General features: G+C 41.4%; 1 protein-coding gene across 5 annotated transcripts in view; it reads right to left on the bottom strand.

Annotated features, from left to right (window-relative positions):
• mpp7a (MAGUK p55 scaffold protein 7a) overlaps positions 1–20,868 on the bottom strand; it is a 524,619-nt gene that overhangs the window by 92,986 nt on the left and 410,765 nt on the right. The window lies entirely within an intron of this gene.

Below are 20,868 nucleotides of genomic sequence, written 5' to 3'. Positions count from 1 at the left end.
TCTTTGGAATGAATGCTGAAAAAAACATTTATGGAACATTTTTTCTTTGTAAACAAATAGTAGAACATATGAAACCTTAAGAAATACATGCATATACAGTGAAGTTGACATTATGTACACTTATGTACAGTTAACAAATTGGATTCACTTCACACAGACCTAACTTGAACAAAACTTTAAAAAAATAAAATCAAGAAAAGATAATTGATATGGTGTTATTAGATTTATTGTATCCTACAATTCATAATCTAACAGAAAAATTGTAGAATCTAATAATCAGTGAAACTTAGTTGAATTACGGCTGTTCCTATGATTTACACATCAGCCGATAGGTTCAGGAATAGGAGAGTTTGTACATAAAGGAGAAACTCTTCATAGTGCTGGGGTTAAATACTTCAGTGCTACATACAACATAATCTTCCCTCACTGAAATGAATTGTGAGCAATTGATACGCAATTGGACAACAGTACAAATATTTGTGCAATGTTTTTAATTAGAAGGGAAATAATTCCTCCTTTCATTTTTTATTTCTCTTATGCAGATGGCCTGCTAGAACTGTCTGAGACAGCTTCTCAGTGAAGGAGCAAGCAAAAGCAATATGACTAACCCTCTAACTGTCATTCACCTCCTGTGGACAGGATCATAACATTTGCTGTGAAGATATAACTGAGATTTCCGTTAACTCCAGTATGATGCCACCACCAAACACATTTTCCCCTCACCTCCCCTGTCAGCATTCTGAAGGGACTGTTCCCTCCGTGTCACCCTGGTTACTCCTCTCTCACCCCCAACACCTTATCCCCTTCCCACGCAATCACAGAAGGTGTAACACGTGCCACTTTACATCCTCCCTCCTCACTGCCCAAGGCCTCAAATACTCCTTTCAGGTGCAGCAGTGATTAACTTGCACCTATTTCGATTTAGTCTATTGTACTTGCTGCTCAGAATTCGGTCTTCTTTACACTGGGGAGACAAAATGCAGACTGGGCAACTGCTTTGCAGAACACCTTTGCTCAGCCCACAAGCATGACCTCAACCTTCTGGTTGCTTGCCACTTCAACACACCATCTTGCTCTCCTGTTCACATTTTTTTCCTCAGCCTGCTACAATATTCCAGTGAAGCCCAACGCAAACTGGAAGAACATCTTCCGATTAGGCACTTTACAGCCTTCTCGAGTCAACATTGAGTTTAGCAACTTCAGACCATGAACTCTGTCCTCCATTTTGAAGCTTTTTCCCTCCTGAGTGCTAGCCCGTACCTTGTTCTCATGTTTTGGCTTTCAGACAGTGCTGACCTTTACTAACACCTATTCTGGACCAAAACTTTAGATTTTAATACTATCATTACCACTCTCTTTGTCTGGCGCTCCATAACATCTTTGTCATTTAATCTCTCCTGCCCTCTAACCTATCCCTGACCTTCTATTTTGTTCCACCTGCCCCTCCCCGCCTTTTCCACAGTATAAAACCCATCACATTTCTACCTCTCTCCAGTTCTGATGAAATTATATTGGACTCAAAACGTTAACTCTGTTTCTCCACAGGTGCTGCCCGACCTGCTGAATTTTTCCAGCATTTTCTATTTTTATTTCAGATTTCCAGTATTCACAGCATTTTGCTTTTATATTATGAGATAAAGGAACTCAACTAAAGTCTGGATGACTTTACTCTGACAAAATAAATGGTGCGTTATCGTACCATAACTGTTTGGTAGTTTTGATAATAAAAAGCGATTACTGGAAACTGTGTGATGCAGTGAATTCCCATATAAGCCTTTCACTTTTTGGATGTTGATTGGAAACCAACCCACACTGACAGATGAAAGTCTCTTTAATCTGTACAAGTGCTGAGCGTAATGAATTTAGAACATATGCTCTTATTACAAATTAGGCATAAAGACACACTAAGCAAGTAAACTCATCCAGCAAAGCAACACCAACATATGGATGCCTATAAGATGCACAAATGTACACTGATTCTGTTTGAGTGGGGGGTGGTGTCAATCACAGGCTCAGGGTAAGGCGCATGGTCAAGGCAGAGTAAAAGCAATTGAACTTGGTTGTTATTATGGTGACCTAGAATACTCAATGTTGACACTGGGTAGCTGAAACCTGAACGTTTTGCATTCTTTACACTAGATATTCCATACATTGATAAGCACAAAATTTTCTCTCCAAACAAAAAGCAATTAAATATGTGACCAGGCACATAAGCTTTCTGATTAAATAACAGAAACTCAGTCTTCAAATTTTGCAGCATTGCCTAGATGTTTATTGCATATATAATGCACATAGTTTAATCTGTGAAAAACAATATCTTGACATACAGCATATATTGCTGCAACAAACTATCCAGAAACATGGGTTCAAATCTTCCAATAAGTGTCAGAATTGCTTCATCTGCTGATCAGACCAAAAACTACCCACTTACCAGGAAATGATTAAAAAGGCATAATGCAGAAAAACTCCCTGAGCACTGAAATTCACGTGGCGAGCAGCAAATAGAATCAGCACAGAAGTCAAAGGGATAGTCGGGTGGTGGGGGGTAGTCAGGTTTGGTTGGGGTGGGGTGGGGATGGTCAGATCGGGAATTAATGTGGTTGGGAGGAGTAATTGGGTCGGGTGGGAATTGGGGAGTCAGTGGGGTACTCAGAAGTCATGGGGTAGTCAGGAAGTTGGGGTGGGGGTGGTGTGAGTGATTGGGGGTCAGTTGTATAGTTACTCAGGAGTTAAACTAAGATCTTTGTGTCTAACATTTCCTGGGTAACCATACAGGTAAATGAGCCGGAACTGTCTGAAGTCTTCAATCCTAGCTCAGAGTCAGAGACATTTTCAGAGGATCCCAGGGGACAAGGGAATTGCCCATCGGAAGTTCAAACTTCCTGGGCAATTCCCTTGGAGACTGCACATTGGGACTTCCGTGGGGTCCTGACACGCATTTTAGGTTGGGCGATCTGATCTCTGGCCATCTGGAGACCAGAAGATCTGGGCCATGAGTCTGACAGAGACTAAATACAAATGATCTTCGTCAAAAAGTAGATAATCTAGGTAGGTATCAGCACACGTGACAGACTCTGCTTAGAGTTCCCAAACAAAAAACTCACACAGCCAAAGAGTTTTTGGTTCAATTTCAGCAATTCAACAATTATTGATGGGCAAGAAAGCAGCACTAGTGTGGGGGATTTCCTCCTTTATTTCACAACACAAATACGTAAGCAGCAGTAAAATAGAAACCAACAAGACAAGAAAATCTGTGCTAAAGTTTAAACTGCTGTTGGAATGTTCCAAAATTAGACAAAATAAGGAATTTGGTTTCAGTCATGAATTAAAAGAGCAAAGGATGACATGCAGTAAAAACTGCTAAAAATAAGGAATAGTTATATGGGTGATGCAAAAACTCAATCTAATTTATGGGAAAATAGAGATGGAAATACATGGTAAATGTCAGACACATCTGCATCTGATCAAGGAAAGAATGTTAGCTTAAAGAGGATTTATACCTTTATTTTAGAATTACAACTTTAAGTCAGCTCCCATCACCCAACAGAAGAATCAGGAACGGTATGCACACACCACTCATACATAATTAGTTGATACCCCCCATTGACAATTAATGGGAGTTAGTAAGAACTTAAAACATTGCGTAAATATTGATACAAACTTAAGTTTTACTGCAATATTTTAGTCACTAAGATATTTAAATTAGCACTATCTGAAGGGAGATATTAAAACTTGAGTGGTACATTACACTAAATTTATGAACCAACCCAATTAACTAGAAATAGGCTAATTTTCCAGAATAGTCTGGTTTAGGATTTTTTTAAATGATGTACTTTCACCTCTAGCATCATGATCTAAATCTGGCTCAGACGGATGGAACTGAGACAATTGCATTTGACAACCAATAAAGATACTACTGAAACAAGTCTGGGAAGTTTCAACTCAAGTCTCAAAGGGTATAAATCCATAGCATAAATTAGCACTAATTTGAAAACCTCACTCAGTGTGCAGGAAATGGAAATGGCACTAAAGCATGGGAGGGGTTTAACACAGGAGACAATGGTATAGTAATAATGGCACTGGACTAGTAATCCAAAGGCCCAGGCTAATATTCTGGGGGCATGGGTTCAAATCCCATCATGGCAGCTGGAATTGAAAGTTACGGTGACAATGACAACCATCATCGATTGTCATATAAACCTATCTGGTTCATTAATGTCCTCTAGGGAAGCAAACCTGCCAATGTTACCCAGTCTGGCCTACATGTGACCCCAGACCCACAGCAATGTGGTTGACTCCTAACTGCCTTCTGAAATGGCCCAGCAACCAACTCAGTTCAAGGGCAATTAGGGATGGGCAACAAATGCTGGCCTTGTCAATGATACCCATATCCCATGAAATAAAAGGTCTGAGGGTATGGTGCACTTGACTGCTGATAGATTATAACTCCAAATTACATCCAATATATACTAGGCATAACATGGGTGCTAAAAATTTGGTTGATGGGTGTAAACTGGGAATCATTCTTTACAGTTGTTATCTGTCACTATGATAAACTCATAACTGCACTTAGCTCACTTGACAATAAGATAACCATGCTGACATCTTACAATATATCAGCAATTACAAAACAATGGAGAAAGTGAGGAAATGATCGAACAATGTCAATATAAACAAACTTTTGATTTCAGTACATGTGAGTTCGAGCATTTTTTCTCCATCTATGTTTGACAGATGACTAAAGGTGATACTAAATGGCTTAAGGTTCAAATCACTCAGCTGTCTATGTTTTTGCTACGTCCTTTGTTTTTCCAACTAAAATTGTTTTGTTAATTAAAATGCTTTGGAGGGAGGCATAAAAACAAGGTAATCAATGTTCCCATGTTATACCAGGACTGCCTGGCAGATTAAATTATAACACTGTAATTTGGAATGTTCCTTTGTTTGTAACAGGCAGAGCACAGACTGTACTCAATCAGCCTGTGTTTGAAAAACCCAAAACATTTACTGTTTGATGTGATTCTGTGTTTGGGCAGCACTTACTGAACAACTGTGACTGTGCTAATAGCTACACTAACAACCAATTTAAGATAATTAGTCAAGTTTGTAATGTGCCTTATTTACGCTTGCTAGAAGCGACATACATTCATGCACAGAGATCTGTTTTCTGCAAACAAAAGGAACACGTTCAAGTCTTGTGCTTTTTCTGAATTACCCGGGAGCTTGGGGAGCCTACAGTTCCCCATTGCTTTCCCGATGGAAATGCCTCCGCCAATCAGAGTTGACTTGCCAACCAATCAACACCCTTTTCTCCTGTACCATAAACTGTTGTGATTGTTTGAGATTTGGCCTGATAAGTGAAAGACAAAAAGTTTTGGCAACATGTCACTTTTTTTAGCAATAATTTGGAATGCTGATTTTTTGTTTTTTTTTTAAACAAATTATTTTTTATTCTTTCATAGGATGTGGGTGTTGCTGGCGAGGCCAGCATTTATTGCCCATCCCTAATTGTCCTGAGAAGGTGGTAGTGAGCTGCCTTCATAAACCGCTGCAATGCATGTGGTGCAGGTACACCCACCATGCTGTTCAGAAGGGAGTTCCAGGATTTTGACCCAGTGACATGGAAACATAGAAAATATGAGTAGGTCATTCGGCCCTTCAAGCCTGCTCTGCCATTCAATATGATCCTCTATCTCAACGCCGTACTCCCACTCTCTCCTCAGACCCCTTGACGCATTGAGTCTAGAAATCTAAATCCTTCTTTAATATATTCAGTTACTTGGCTTCCACAGGCCTCTGTGGTAGCGAATTCTATAGTTTCACCATTATCGGAGTGAAGAAATTTCTCCTCATCTCAGTCCTAAATGGCCTGCTGAGACCGTGACCTCTTGTCCTAGGCCCCCCTAGCCAGATAACCCAAAGAATGTTGATAGTGGGGGATTTGGATGGTAATACCGTTGAATGTCAAGGGGAGATGATAATTGCCTGGCACTTGTATGGCGTGAATATTACTTGCCATTTAAGTAAGCCTGAATGTTCTCCATGTCTTGCTGCACATGAGCATGGACTGCATGTTATGCGGTGAAGTGGCACTGCCAGCATGAATAAGTACTTTTGTTTGCAAATAATACCATGATGAAAATCATTTTGGAATACATTACATGCATGCTGCTACAGCAGGACTAAAACAGAATTCTAGCCATTGCTGAACTTTAGGGCTATTCTATTTGTGAAGACAAACTGGCGAAACCATCCCAGGATTTGACTGTTAACAATAAACCACTTCATCATAAACCAGTAATTGGAAGATTGGAAATGTTGTCAACTGTGATGAGGATAGTCTTGTACTTCAAAAGGACATAGGCATGTTGGTGGATTGGGCAGAGAAGTGTGAAGTGATTCATTTTGGCAGGAAAAATGTGGTGAGAGATTATAAAATAAAGGGAGAGCCTCTAAAGGAGGTGCAGGAGCAGAGGGACCTCGGTATATACCTACATAGGTCATTGAAGATGGCAGGGCATGTTGAGAAAGCAGTTAGTAAAGCATATAGTATCTTAGGCTTTAGGGCAGCAGACAGATGGGAACACTACCACCTGGAAGCTCCCCTCCAAGTCATTCACCATCCTGACTTGGAAATATATTGCCGTTCCTTCACTGTCGCTGGGTCAAAATCCTGGAACTCCCTTCCTACCAGCACTGTGGGTGTACTTACACCACATGGACTGCAGTGGTTCAAGAAGGCAGCTCACCACTACCTACTCAAGGGCAACTAGGGATGGGCAATAAATACTGGCCAGCAAAGCCCACATCCCGTGAATGAATAAAAGAAAACTAATAGGGGCACTGAGTACAGGAGTAAGGAGGTCATGCTGAACTTGTGTAAAACACTAGTTAGGCCTCATCTGGAGTACTGTATCCAGTTTTGGGCGCCAATCTTGAGGAAGGGTGAGAAGGTATTGGAGAGAGTGCAGAGGACATTCACAAGAATGATTCCAGGGATAAACAATTGTAGCTATGAGGATAGATTGGAGAGGTTGGGACTATTCTCCTTGGAGAAAAGAAGGCTGAGAGGAGACTTGATAGAGGTATTCAAGATCCTGAGGGGTATGGACAGGGTAAATAGTGAGAAACTGTTCCCACTCAAGAGATTATCAAGAACTAGAGTGCACAGATTCAAAATAATTGGCAAAAGGAGTAAATGTGATGTGAGGAAAATTTTTTTCACCCAGAGGGAGTCTGGAACAAGCTTCCTAAAAGGAAGTGGAGGCAGGTTCGGTCGAGGTATTCAAAAGGCAATTGGATTGCTACCTGAAAAGAGAGAATGTACAAGGTTACGGGGATAAAGCAGGGGAGTGGGACCAGGTGGAATGCTCTTTCAGAGAGCCAGTGCAGACTCGATGGGCCAAGTCAGAAGGCCTCCTTCTGCATTGTAAAGGTACTGTGTTACTGTGACACTCTTCTAGCTGTCTTCCATTTCCAAACAATTCCTTTAACACTTAAAGTGAAAATGCAGTCAAGTATTGTCTCTCTTTAATAATAAATAAAAACAGAAAATGCTGGAAAAGCTCAGCAGGTTTGACAGCATCTGTGGAGAGAGAAACCGAGTTAATGCTTCGAGTTTGTAAGCCCCTTCTTCAGAGCCTTCTCCCTTCATTGTCTCTCTTTACATTGATTTAACTATTTAAAATTAAATACTACATTTTAAATTTACAAATCTACAGACAGTGGTTTTCAGTCCTACATCAACAATCAGACGTGCAGATCTTACTATCCACAACTTAAAAATATGACCTCATAGGTAAGTGGGTCTTTGACTTTTTAAAATATTCTCTTGGGCCAACAAGCAACATCAGGAGCAGATAAATTCCATGCTCCAAACATAAGCTTATTCCCAACCATTTTGCTCATCATTTCACAGTCATTATTAGCTCCTCAACTACTCATTTTCATGATGAAGCAGAGTGGCATCTGAAATATTTGCCACTAAAGAGGCCTACAATCTACAGCGAAGAAGAGGGAATTTTCCATGATGGTTTTAAGTATCAAAATGCTTGGCTAGAAACACAAAAATGTCACAAATTATAGTTGTTAAAGCATGGAAATGCCTCAAAAATTAGAACTGCTGCTGAGTTGCAGTCTGCTGAATCTGACCCTTTTGTATCGGTTAAAAAAGGTTGGTAAGCATTAGCAGTTTCTGTTTTCTTGAAATGAGGATAAAGTATCAGCAAACAGTTACACATTAAGATTAATTGATTTGCAATTAATTCCTGACCGAACAGCAGTGTAGTACCTACACCATATGGACTGCAGTGGTTCAAGAAGACAGCTCACCATCTTTTCAAGAGCAATTAGGGATGGATAATAAATGCTGGCCTAGCCAGCAATGCCCACATCTCATGACTGAATAAATAAAAAAAACAGCTTTTTTTTTTCTGTCCAATGCTGTCACTCCACAACATTTATCCTCTCGTGGAGAAGCAAAGAATGGCTGAAGGAGGTATGATTCTCTCATCCTTTCCTGCAAGAAATGTTTTTCCAAAACAGTGAGTTTGATTTTAGAACCACTTGCTCCTAACCTGAACAAATTGCCACACCACTAAATGAGAATCTCTTGGAGATAAGTGCATGCTTATTTGACCATGCCAGCTTTCAAGATGGCGAAAAAGGCATTCTCGGGCATTTGGAATCCTTTTTTTTTGCAAGGTATCAGGATGAAATAGAGCCCAAGAATATAATATGAGCTTGAGTGTAAGCAGAAGCATTCCAAGCATAACATAGTTCTCATCTTTTTTATGCAGTGAATACAGCAGTGATAGTTACCAAATATGTCTTTCAACCCATCATGACCATGAGGCATGAAGATCTGCTCCACTGATGAACCAAGACAATGGACTGAGGACAACGGTACTTTGTACTAACTCGAACAGGAATTTGTGTCACCTCAAGGATTACTTTCGCACAATGGCAGCAGAAAGATGCACTGAAGCAACTCACCAAGCCTCTTTCGTCAGCATCTTCTAAACCTGCTACCAGCTAGATGGACAACGGCAGCAGGTGCATGGGAACATCATTATCTTCTCAGAGGGAATTAGGGATGGGCGACTCCCACAACCCATGAAAGAATACATTTTTAAAATGCATGATGTTTGCCCCAGGCTGCTTCTAAACAGTTGTCCTAAAACAAGGGCTCCAATTTATAACAAAAAATATGTACATATGAACATAATTGTACAAAAACAAAATATGGTGACGGCTGGAAATCAAATAAAGACAGGAAATGCTGGAAATACTCAGCAGGTTTGGCAGCATGTGGAGAGAGAAACAGGTTTTCAGGTCAATGAACTGGGAAAAGTTAGAAATGTAATGGATTTTAAGCAAATATAAGAGGAGAGACTGGGAAAAGGACAAAACAGGTCTGTAATAGGATGGGAGACAGGAAAGATTTAATGACAGAAGAGCTGGTGGTGCAGGGCCAAAGCAAGGTGTAACGGGACAAGTAAAGAAATGACAGGTGTGTCTAGAGAATGTGTGACTGGCAGAATGATGAGCAGCTGCCTTTTGAAAGCAAAAAGAGAAAAACTAGACAAAAATGAGAGTAAAACTGAAACCTGCAAAGAAAAAGGAAACAAAATGGGCAGCAAAGATTGGGGTCTTAAATTGTTGAACTCAGTGTTGAGGCTGAAGGTTGTCAAGTGCCTAATTGAAAGATGAGGCTCCTCATGCATATGCTGAGCTTCACCGGAACATTGCAGGAGGGCAAGGATAGACAGGTCGGCATGAGAGCAAGGAGGAGAATTAAAACAATAGGCAACCAGAAGCTCAGGGTCATGTTTATTGGCTGAATTGAAGCGTTCCGGAAAGTGGTCACCCATTTTGTTTTTGGTCTCCGCATTGTGAACAGCAAATACAGTATACGAAACTGAAAGGAGGATACTTAAATTACTGATTCACTTGGATCAAGTTTGGGTCAAGTGGTGAGAACGGAGGAGGTAAAAGGAGAAGTGTTGTATTTCGTGCACTCGCACAGAAAAGTTCCATTGGAAGAGGTTGGGGTGTTGGGGATTGGGGAGTGGAATAGGGTGTTGCAGAGGGAACAGTCCCTTCAGAATGATGAAAGGGAGGGGAGGGGAAGATGTGTTTGATGGTGGAGGTGGGAGAGGGTGATCTGTTGAACACGGAAGCTGGTGGGTGAGGACAAAGGGAACCTTATTGTCTTATCTGGGAAGGGACAGGGTGAGAGCAAAAGTGTGTGAAATGTAATGGATACGGTGGAGGACCCTGTCAACCACAGTGGGTGGAGGAAATCCTCGACTGAGGAAAGAGGAAGACATACTCGACTGAGGAAAGAGGAAGACATACTAAGTGTTGGAATGGCAAGTTCCATCATCAGAACAGGTGAAATAGAGACAGAGAAACTGAACATACTTCTGGTTGGTAATTATAAGCAATGCATGTTCAGGATTTACTATTTAAATGTCAGCTCCCTCACTAGTAGTCCATCACAAAAATCTAACACAAATGTTAGTCATTATCATAATCAGCTTGAGTTATCAGCATGTCATGTTTGGTTTCACTCAAGAGGCCGACTTATTTGTGTGAGATTCCTGGTAAGAGCCGACAGAAATCTCACAGGCCTTTCTGAAATACGTGGCAAAAAATGCATTAGAACAACAAATCGTATCTACTTAACATAATATCCTTTAAAATATCACATCCTAGAATACTTCTCAGAAGTCTTATTAAGCAAAATTTGACACCGAGCTAAATAAGGCATATTAGGGCTGATGACCAAAAGCTTGACCAAAGAAGTAGGTTTCAAGAAGAATCTTAAAGGAAGAGAGAGGCAGAGGGGCTCAGGGAGGGAATTCATGAGCTTGAGGCCTTGGCAGCTGGAGGCATGCTCACCAATAGTGGTGCAATTAAAACTGGGGATGCTCAAGAGGCATATCAGAGGGTTGTGGGGCTGGTGGAGAATATGAAGATAGGGAAAGGCAAGGCCATGGGAGGATTTGAAAATTAGGATGAGAATTTTACGATCAGGGTGTTTTTTAACAGGAGCCAGTGAGCACAGAGGTGAAAGGTGAAATGGAGCGGTGATTTCAACCAATGACACAGACACAAATACTGGGCACCAAAAACCTTTGTACAATGCAAGAGTGGCTGAGTGGCAGTCAAAAGTAGATCTAACAACCTATGTTTCGACAAAGATTACTTAATCAGCAGTAAGGAAAATAACAAGGCAAAGGTAAGGGGACATTCTTCAGCAGTGATGATGCATATTGCCTTGGATTTTTTTCCAGCTCTTGCAAGAGATTACATGGCTGCTGGGGGAGGGGGAGTAGGTGTGTTGTGAGAAGAGTGGGGCATCTTGTTATGGTGCTCCAGCAATCAAGTGTGTTGGGCAGGTTTGATGAACTAGTTGGTCTTTTCCTGCCTGTTAATTTCAAATGCTCCTACTTCAATCTCAATAACACATGCAAAACTAAACAAATGTAACCAATAGTACACATATGGTATTTGACAGACTTTATTATTCACTTTTGCAACTTGTAATCAGTTGTAATCTAACAAAATTGCTTTTCAACTGAAAGACTGCCATAAAGTGCATATATTCTCATCTAAGGAAAGTACAATTGCTTAAACTTTCAGTTGTCCTGTCAGCTATTCAGCTGTATTTTTCTTGGTCTCAGCTTACATAGGTCTGCTGTTATTATCTGCATGCTTTCATATATAATTAGACCTTACACTTTACAAATGAAAAAAAAATTGAGTGTGACCAGCTGGCAAAAATAATGCAGCAATCAGACGTGCACAATAATTACCTCCTGTTGGGAAATAAAGACGAAATTAACCTGTAATGTTGAAGAGAAGGAAGACTTGGCTGATAGTGATTGTTATATTAAAAAAGTTCTTTATTTGTGTTCATTGACTATAACAGCTTACCAACATCTGTATTACATTGAAAACATACAATCAATTGGATGGTTAGTTAAAGCTATTTGATTGGATATGCAAATTTAATTAAAATCAGATGTGTAAATTTTCCTGCTGTAAAATATCCTGCTGCCAGGTCGAATAGTTATAGGGTCTAAGTTAATCTGTGTGCTCCACTTTTCCTATCTATTTGTCCTTAAAGTGATCATAGTACAACAAAGAATTCAAAACTATTAGAAATTAAATAATGCTCATGTTGTTCTATCTTTCTTTGATATTAGTTCAAATGGTTGTTATGTGAAAGGCAGATATTAAAAGATGAGAATGCAAGAACATAAGGACTAGAACTGTTTTTGTAGAGGCCACAGCAGTGATCTCCATTTCCGCTTGATCACCCTATGCGTTCCTAAAATATTCACTTTCATATTGCAGGTTCCTGGCCCCTCCAGCAAACAATATGTTGTTGCAACAGTACAGTTCCTTTTACCGAACATTTATCTGAAAATAATTTAAGTAGAAGCTTCACAATTTCAAACTGTGCAAGGTAATTCCTAATGGGCACACTGTGATACATTGTAAATAAATTAATTAAACTATGAGAATTTACACTTTTAGCACTGTAGCTATTTACTGTTGAGAGTGGAAATCAACTCAATAATAATTTGATGCCTTGGGATAAGTTTAACAGAAGATCTAATTATAAATCACATGTGAGGCTTTTTATTACTTTCTTTTCAAGTTCTCATTGAGCAGTGAAGATGCAGCTGAAAATTACTGCTAAGTATATATTCTCAAGTGTTATATTTGAAAATCACACTATCTTTATCCTAATTTCTATTCCCCAGAGTTCATCAACCCCAAACATTGAGCAGAATTGTCCCAGGTTTGCACTAAGTGTGGCAGCGGGTGGGAAAAAGGACATTTAGCCCACCAACCACAGTGGCTGCTTTTCACGCCGTATCGTCCTAATCCCGCCTCATTAATTATGCAACCACAGGAAACACACCTGGTGGGCGGCCTCTGAATTGTCCACCACGCCGTTACCTCACGCCGGGTGCCATATCTAAACTGCAGCCGCCCAAACAATTCTCAATGCTCACAGCCCAGGGCTATATTCCAGTGAAGACATAGCCCTGAAAGCCAAAAAGAGTTAAGTGATCTGACCCTGGAATGCCTTTTGGAGGCCCACTGTGGTGTCCTCCACCCCGCTCTGGCTGCAGGAGGTCCAGCAATCTCACCACGCCAGCCTGAGAGGCAGTGGCAGTGGTGGTCAGTGCCAGTGCTGCACAGAAGAGGTTGACCATCTAGTGCAGAAAGAGATGAATGATCTCATACGTGCTGCCAGAGTAAGACGACCATCTCAACACTCTAAACTCACACTCACTCTGATGAAGTGGTGCCCACATGTGCACGTGTGGAGGTCTTGTGGGAAGGATGGCAGACGCCATGAGACATTCTGGTTCAGCAAAACGCAGAGATGTGTGCAGACCTGCACTCCATCGTGGTAGCCTTGCGTAAGTTCCTTAAGTGGGGAGTCCAGTGCGAGGAGGAAACAGGGCACCTTGACACCGCTCAAGGTGCTCCTTCCCCTCAAACAGTCAGACTGGAGCCCTCAGGCACCCAAACGGAAGAGGAGTGGCAGCTGGACACCCCTGGGTCATCCACTCAGGAATCTCAGAGGCTGTCCTCTCCCTCCGAGTCCCTTTTGCCCGTGGCCCCCTCAACTTCGGCTCTGTCACCGCAGAGGGAGCAGTTGGCCCACAGGAGGATAACCAAACAAGCCTGGGCTCCCCAAGGCCTCGGCTCTCCAGAGGTCCCATGCTGAAGTTATCAGAGGCAACAGAGCCAACCATTGCACAGGCTGTCTCCACCCCTGCTACAGGTGTCAGGGAAGCACCTAGAAGTCTAAGGTATAGAAAAGTAAAGAAATTCTGATCAGAGTTGGTTGCGCGGGTGAACTCATTTTGTCACTCTACAATCTGGAAATATATTCACATTCACTGAATAATGTGTAATGGTGTGTTTCAGCTTCATTGATAGGCTTTGCAAGTCAGCCCCCTGCATCCCCTAACAGTTCAGCTGCACGCAGTGATTCTGGAGGGAGAAATGTGTGTGTGTGTGTGTGTAGCAGGGCCTTTTGGAGCCTCATGCCAGCACTCTCCCATCACACTCATCTCAATGTCCTGAGCATTTTCAATGCTGCCTGCTGGGGTTCGCTTTCAGTTGTCCATCTGAGCTGACCTGCATTTCCACCCACACTCCCACCAACTCGCCCACCACGAGTCTCGCTTCACTTTCGATTTAACAAGCATGTTAGTGGTACAGTTTTTCTTCAGGTTCCCCATCCTTTCCCATCTCCCAGTCACCCATTTCCTTTCCCCAAACACTGTTGACCTCCCTGGCATCACCTTCCACCTCCCTACCATCACCTACCAGCCAAAAACCTTTTCTTTTGGGGACGTCCTGGTGAACGTGCATGTTCCCTAGCTTTCCAAGAGTCCCACCCCCATCCACATTAACCTCGCTGGCTTCCTCCTTCCCACCCCCAGGGTCCGTGTCTGCCTCCAAGTCCCCACCAACTACACTCGCTGTCCTTTCTACCAATACCGTCGTATCCTCTTCCTCCCATCCTACCACCTCGCTCCAAATGCCCTCAGTCATTCTCACTATTCCCTACTACCATGCCCATGCAGTCTTCAACGCCACAGACCCCTCCTTTGCACATTCACCTGGACATCCCCCACTCCAGACTTCTTCCCTTACACCAGTTGCTGTATTGTCCCCCATTATCGCCTCCTTTCCCGTACTCTCTCCGCCCCCTTCCAACACCTTTGTTGCCCCCCCCTCCCAACCTCCCTCCCTTCGCCCCGACACACCTACCTCCCTCTCCCAGTTGAAACTGGACATTCCTCTTCTACCATCCGGTACTTCTTCCTCTCCCAAACACAGCTGGACCTTCCTCTTCACCCCCTCGACAATCATCCATTGAAGACCATGGCCAAGACACTGAACAGACCATCAACGATGACTTTCTGCCTTCCGTGAGCTGCTTCGCGGCGGATTCCATGTCCATCAGAATCCACCCAGCATGAAATGGACGTTCCTCCAGGGTCCTGTTGCTGTTGGGCTCCAGCATCTTATGGTTCTCGGATGTCCGCAACGTGAGCCAGGCCCTGACATTAAATCCCAACTTCTACACGGCATGCTTGTCAAGACATGTTGTGTACCAATGTGTTTTCCCACCGATGTGAGCGGTAAATTTGACATGGGGGAATGAGTCCGGCAAGCTGGGCTTATAATGGCATGCGAATGTACTACAACGAAGTTTCCAACGTCTGAAAATGTGGCCCGCCATTGACGGGCAGAACAGACGATTGCAAACTGGTTTCATGACGTTGTGAAACCAACTTTTGGCTTTCTCGCCATATTGTCTACTAACGCTGTTGAACATGCCCACCAGCAATGGGCACAGAAAACTCCCCCCATAGATTTTTGTACTCAAGTCTCTGAGGTGGGTCTTGAATCTAGAACATTCTGATTCAGGAATGAGAGTGCTGCTCAGAGCCAAGCTGATCCTAAAATATTGGCAACTATGCTTTACAGCATTAAATCATGTACTGGTGATGACAGAATGGACAGTACTCACTATATTGAAGTTAGTGACAAGTATTTACAGCATGACCTTCAATGTAAAAATGTCTGCATTTCTGTCAAGGTACAGATTGCTAGGCTCAATTTTTCATCTCCACCTCTGTTATGATTACATGGTGAAAAAGACTAAAAACTAGTATAGCATCAATACAGATCTAAATAAAAACAGGCAAAGTGTATTTCAGTTAACAAATATATCAATGAAAGGATGTGATGCTGAATAAAAAGGCTATATTTATAAAACTATTAGAAAGCTCAATACCTTAAAAATAGATTCTAACTATATGGTTATTACATATTAATAAGGTGGCCTAAAAGCATGCCACTCAGTGAAAATTATTTCAAACACAGATCAATGTAGCTTTGAAAAATTTAACATCGGAGACTTACTTCTTGGGGAAAATTTTCTCCCCGTCAGGTGGGCTGAGCGGGAGCGATCGCGCAGCCGATTGCCGCCTGCAATTGGCTGCACGCCACCATTTTACGTGGGCGGGCCAATTAAAGCCCGCCCAGCGTGACTCACACCCAGAAGCACTCAGCACTACCTGTGTGGGTGGGGGGAGGAGGGAGAATCGGGGCCTGCGCTCTTTTGCGTATGCGCACTAAAGAGCGCAGAAATCTGAGGCACGGAGCTGTGTCAGGGAGATTATTTCAATTTTTCATGATCAAAGTAAAGAAAAAAAAAATTATTCAGACATGTCCCCTCATGTGACAGCGTCACATGAGCTGGGACATGTCAATGAATTTTAATAAAAGATTTTATTAAACTTATAAACCCTTCATGAAACCTCATCCTGCCTGTGGATGAGGTTCCATGAAAAATGCGAAGGCCACCTGGGCTCTTCGCCTGCCCGCCAACCTTAAGGTTGGACGGGCAGCCCTGTCAATGACTTTAATGAGGGTATTAATGGCCTTAACAGGCCTTTGACAGTTCAGTGGGCACGCAGCCGACTCCGGTGCGTGCTCGCCGAACTGAAGATCGGAATGACGCGCGGTGACGTCGGGACCCTTGCCTGACGTGATCACGCGTCATTTTATGCATCGGCGAGTGGGGCCCGCCCCCACATGTGGAGCAGAAGATTCAGGCCTTTAAATATTGTCAGGATATAGGTTATACTGACAAGGTGACATTTTTAATTGTTTAGGTGTGACAGGTTTCCTTCCATAAATTATAATTAACTAGATCTTGCACGAATAATAATGAGGCTAACAACACTCACCATTATGATGGAGTAAATCAAACAGCAAGTTCTGGACATGCACATTTAAATGTGGAAATCCAAAAGTTGCTATCCGATTTGCTTTGGTACCTCACCAATAAATTTGACATTGTATCAGGGCGTGAAATAGCTCTATTTGCCCAATGGATACTCGTTAAACATGCCAGAAAAAGTTAAGGATAGTGTGTTCTGGTAGTGAATTTTTAATTGAGTGTTAAGTCTTAGTTACTGCCAATTTATTGTCGGAGATTTAAAAAGAAATTAAAATTTAAAAAAGCTATTATTTTTTCCTTTGTCTCTCATATCTCTCTGTCTTAATTCATACTTTTTGGTTTGGGCTCTTCAAGCTCGACTTTCCTGGCTCCACAAAGATGACGTTCAAGGTGTTGAGGGGGCTGGGGGAGGGGGAACTGTGTTGGGGGTTTGCCCGATGCACTCCATCTCCAGGAAACTTTCCTGGGGTGGACTGTACACTGGGTCAGCTGCCCATTCCACAGAGAAGGACAACCAATCAATCCAATGAAAGCTACACGTAGGAGCCATTTTGCGCCAGAAATTTTACCGACATTGGAATGGCCACAACACACAGTGTGAAAGGCCAGAGCCTCAACCGTAAGCAGGGGTTTCTCCTCCAACATGAAGACAGCCATACCGGTTTTGGGCCCTTTAATTCTGGCCTCTGATTGGGCCTGCAACATTGGGAGTCCACTTGCTGTCCTTAATAGGGTGGCGAGCGTCTAAGTGGTCAATTAGGATGCTACTTCCCTAAGCCGGAGGGTATGCTGATGACATATGCGGGCTTGGGACTCTTTTTGGTCCTGAACATTTGGTAGAAAAATTTAGCCCTTCATATCTCAGACAGAATTCTCCAATGCGGTTGTTTGAAAAGATGCTGTTGCTCGCACTGCTCACACAGGCCACAGAACCTCTACCAAACACAACGCGCTGGATCTTGCACCCGAGAACAAGAAGTTGCCACTCAAAAGTCTGCAAAAAGTCTGTGGGCAGCTGTAAACGTGGTGAATGTTCCTTTGATGCTGACCATACAGTCTGGGCCAAAAGTTAACCAGTTAGGTTTCTACATTAATCTGGCTGTTGTCATGGTAAATTTTCGGAGATAATAATCAGACATACCGAATTCAATTGTGAGCTGACTGGGATAGAAAAGTGGGACTTCTAGCCCAGTATCAAAGCCAGTCTACTACTGAACTCATTCCCCATTACTTGAAATGACAAAATATTGTAGCATATGTACAGAACAGAAAATATATTGAAAGCTGCTTGCACAAAGCAAAACGCTGAAATCCATTTCAAGATATTATTATACCTCAAGTTCACATAAACACCTGACTACAATCAACAAAACATAACTGTTGGATATTACTGGATAAAAAATGTTTTGGAACCCAGGAGTCATTACATTTCAGTCAAACTCCACAGTTAATAAACCAGAATGTCAGTGGAGAAGCCAAGAGTTTCTGCTAAAGATGCAATCGATGATCAAGGTGCAAATTGCACTCAAAATTTTGTTGGCTTTCAGAAGCGTTTTTCCCTTCCAAGTTTCCACAGAGACTCATCTGCATATTGCAGAACGTAAAATCTTCCATGAACAGCCACAATTAAATGTATTAATTTAATATAAAATTTGCATCAAAAAAATTTCTACCTATATTTCAGAGTGGTAACCTGGCGCAGTTTTATTACTACTGTTGAAAATGGGTTTGTCACAAAAATATAAGCATTTTAATGAAAGTGCCTAGTCCACTACCTCCAGGGAATCTGATTTTAAATAAGGTAAAGTTACTTTTGAAAATTATATAGAACCATTTGCTAGTTACATCAGGGTATAGTCCTTACTAAATTAAAAACTTAAAAGCTTTTTAACATAGTGTGCTTGCACCTTAAAAAAAAAAGCTTAGATTCAAGGGCCTCCTTGAAGACCCACAAATAGGTGCAATAAGTGGAAACTTGCCATGATGATTAATTCAATTTGAGGGTGGGTTAGATTCTGGAGCTCAGCACTTTTCCAAGTTAGTGTGAAACATTGCAAAAGCTGGATTTGGACTGCATGTAATTTGCGCTTGAAATTCCACAATTTTTTGCACTGGTTTGGCCGAATCTGTGTGAAAACAAAAAAAAAGCACAGCCTAGCAGAAACATTTTAAACCGATGCTTATTCAGGGGTTACTTGTAATTCCAGTAGATCTGGGGCTATGATAAGTCACACTTCATGGTTAGAACTAAGTGTCACTTTTGAACCATTAAATGTCTGAATGTGGAAGAGCTCCATGAAACAATTAGTTTTAAAAAAAAGGAAATTCTGTTCCCACCCATTTTGAGCATCCTAGCTTTCACCACTTTATTTACCAACACTACCATGATTCTGTGCTGAGGGTCTCACTTCTGCCCTGCAGTTTATTAACAAAGGGCCTCCCATGTTAAGCTACGCTCATCTTCTCCACCAAGCAACAGATTCAAAAGCCCTCATTTGTGCAATGCAGATTGCTATCCTGCACTTATGATTTCAAGGATAACTTTCAGCCAGCTTTCCCACCTTGAGGATTTTACCTGTGACAGAATTCCTCCTCTCGAATATTAATTATGTTGAGTAAATTTATGAAAAAATAAAGCTGGAAATTCATCCTCAACTTTGTTACTGTGATGTTCTTAGTGTGACCAAGTAGCATACACCCTTTACAAGCATTGCGAAGCAATGAAAACATGCTCCTCTTCACCTTACTGTCTATAGTCTACTACTGTATTAAGTCAGTATATTCATTATAACTGGTTTGTATAGTGATTTGCTGGGATATGTACAGTGGTATGAAACATGAAATCTTTCTATCGTTTCAGAACATCATGAATTTTTATTCTATTTCATTGCGGTTAACAGAACAGATAATGATTACTGCTTATGTCCAAAACATAGTGATTAGAGGGGAACTTTGGAGAAGTTGTCAGAGTTCTTGTTCTGGGGCTGAAAGTTATCTGCGCTTTGTGACAAAAGTATAATAATTTTTTGGGTTTATTGTAAAGTAGGTTGATGGATGTAAGTATAGGTGGTTCTGTCTGTGTGATTTAATTACACTTGGGATCAAGTAGACGGCAAGCTTGAAATCATTAAAAGAAGCTCGGTGTAGAAATGTGCTTGATATGCTAATGAATAAACATGGATGCTGGCTTAGCATGTAAGGTGTGAAGGGAATTTGCATTTTTTAGATAAATGAAGGAATTGTTTGGATTTCAAAGCCATGTTAGTTTGTTTACAACTAGCAGGATAAGCAAGACTAAGGAGTGTGTTTATTTTTCCCGAAGGTTACTGACAATATTGGCAACGTGAAAGTTTTATATTATGAAGAAGATACAGTTTCAAAGACATACGGAACAACAGAATTTACATATTAAAGAGAAAGAAACATATATAAAGGAGAATGAAGGGTTATATGAGGAGAGGGCCATGTAAGATCTGACAGGAGTATGTGAAATAGCACAAATGGCTGTAAGCTTCATGAAGGCTATGTAAAATAACTGAAGGTGGGGAAGCCAATTGGAATTCCACTGTCAAGTGGGTATTGTGTTAACTTGTTGATTTTGTTTTAAATCTAAAATCTATTTTGGGCTATTGCCTTAAAGAGGGTGTGTAACTGGGAGTCAGGTCAATTAGGAATTATAGGATTCTGTTATAGTGGTAAGTAATTGTACTCTTACGTATGTGCTTGAAAACTTTTATTTTGTTAATATTTTAATTTAATTTTGTAAATCTCTAAAGATCTTGGTGGACTCATTACTTCTAAATTCAGTGCACACATTTTCTCGTAACAAATACAAATTGCAAAACCATTGTGACAGTGAAACCAAGCTTCCCTTGTGGATTTGGTCCACCTGGCACACATCATCTGCTACATCATAACATCTTGCAGAAAGAGCTCTACAAAACTAGTGTTTGTTACTTAATGAATAAAGCTAGATAATGCACATTGGCCAGTACAGATGTAATTTTCTCCAAGATCCTGCAAAACTGATATTATATAATAATGTGATGCTTCTGCATTTAAAAACATCG

This window comes from Cetorhinus maximus, chromosome 3 (genome assembly GCF_964194155.1).
Source record: "Cetorhinus maximus chromosome 3, sCetMax3.hap1.1, whole genome shotgun sequence".
NCBI classification, from domain to species: Eukaryota; Metazoa; Chordata; class Chondrichthyes; order Lamniformes; family Cetorhinidae; genus Cetorhinus; species Cetorhinus maximus.
The sequence above is the reverse complement of the archived record's forward strand: the minus strand, read 5'-3'. Positions and strand labels throughout refer to the sequence as shown.